The sequence below is a fragment of the Salvelinus alpinus genome, chromosome 8 (assembly GCF_045679555.1).
Source record: "Salvelinus alpinus chromosome 8, SLU_Salpinus.1, whole genome shotgun sequence".
NCBI classification, from domain to species: Eukaryota; Metazoa; Chordata; class Actinopteri; order Salmoniformes; family Salmonidae; genus Salvelinus; species Salvelinus alpinus.
Window position 1 is genome coordinate 37,927,890 of NC_092093.1, and position 1,810 is coordinate 37,929,699.

Consider the following 1,810-nt stretch of genomic DNA (forward strand, 5'->3'; position numbering starts at 1 on the left):
CTATTGTGTCATACATACACACCTAGTAAGACATACATTATGTAAAGGCAATTATCACGACAATTAGTTTCTTCTAGAGATTGTTGAATTGAGTTATAGCATTTACACAAATGTAACACTTTTGCATTCTCTCTGACACCGATTTACATGCCAGCACAATGTGTCTGTGCATTATCAAAGAGCACGAACACGTCACCGGATGTTAATGTTGGATGTTAATGTTGTACTCAATTTTCTCATTCAAACACTAGGAAAAGAGTGATTCTCTCAAGGTATGCTTAATGCTCTTTTTTTAAATTTTATTTTTTACATATGATAGCAAGGCTCTGCACCGGTGGCCTGGCCACCAAAACACTATAAAATGAACCTTATGCTAGTATGCAGGTTCTTGTGCCACCTATTGTGAGAACGTGAGGCTAGCGTATCTAACAGGTTTACAAGATAACACGGGACACAATCTTGGAGAACCATGCAAAGAAGGGTCGCAAGAGTAGAGAACAGGTAAAAGTAGTTTCTGTGTAACATTAGGATTATTACTCCTGTATTACTCCCTGTCCTTGGAATACAAAGTGCATACATGGCCCTATTACATGTTTCAAGTTATATATTACATGTTTCAAGTTAGAAAATTAAAACAGACATTGAATCCAGGTCGGAATGGATCGCCTTCCATGGGAGCAGACGGAGGCAGCGAGGGAGGAACAACGTCGACACCGGGGTTCGCGACCTCGCAGCAAGCACGAGAGGCAGCCCCCCAATTTCTTTGGGGGGGGGGGGGGCACACGGGGAGATTGGCGGAGTCAGGGTTTAGACCTGAGCCAGTTTACCGTGGGGAGTGAGTGACCGGTCAGGCACCGTGTTATGCGGTGATGCGCACTGTGTCAAACAGACGATGTACGCCTACCATGCTGCGCCTTGGTCCACTCTTCCTTCTACAAACGAGAGCCGTTACAATAGCCTCCAGTAATTTGTTGTAATACTAATGGCCTCATCAGAACTGCATTGACAGTTTAACTGAAAATAACACTATTCATGAGTTTGATACAGGTTTTATCCAAAATTCCGTTTCCTACTTGAATTCACATGCCTGTAGCTCTGTGCACTGATAGTATCACATGCAAAACTTGAAGTTTGCTTGCAGTGGTGTAAATTACTTAAGTAAAATACTTTAAAGTACAACGTAAGTTGTTTTTTGGGATATCTACGTTACTATTTATATTTTTGACAACTTTTACTTCACTACATTCCTAAAGAAAACATTGTACTTTTTATTCCATACATTTTCCTTGACAACCAAAAGTACTCGTTACATTTTGAATGCTTAGCAGGACAGACTCTGGATAAGAGCGTCTGCTAAATGACTTAAATGACAGGAAAATTGTCAAATTCAAGCACTTATCAAGAGAACACGTGGTTATCCTTACTGACTCTGGCCTGGTGGACTCACTAAACACAAATGCATCTTTTGTAAATAATGTCTGAGTGTTGGAGTGTGCCGCTGTCTATCCATACATAAAAAATAAATAACAAATGGTGCTGTCTACTTTGCTTAATATAAGGGATTTACTTTTGATACTAAAGTATATTTTAGCAATTACATTTACTTTTGATACTTAAGTACATTTAAAACCAAATACTTTCAGACTTTTACTCAAGTAGTATTTTACTAGCTGCCTTTCACTTTTACTTGAGTAACTTTCTATTAAGGTATCTATACATTTACTCAAGTATGACAATTGAGTACTTTTTCTGTCACTGCTTGATTATAATGACCTTTGGGTAGGTGTTTGTGGGTGGTACATTGAGTGCA

The 1,810-nt window shown here is 39.1% G+C and overlaps 1 long non-coding RNA gene across 1 annotated transcript; it reads left to right on the plus strand.

Annotated features, from left to right (window-relative positions):
• The first annotated feature begins 388 nt into the window (after positions 1 to 388).
• On the plus strand, positions 389 to 1,173 carry LOC139582366 (uncharacterized). Its single transcript, XR_011676328.1, has 2 exons — positions 389 to 501; positions 652 to 1,173. It is a non-coding gene; the product is annotated as an uncharacterized lncRNA (long non-coding RNA).
• Positions 1,174 to 1,810: the final 637 nt, after the last annotated feature.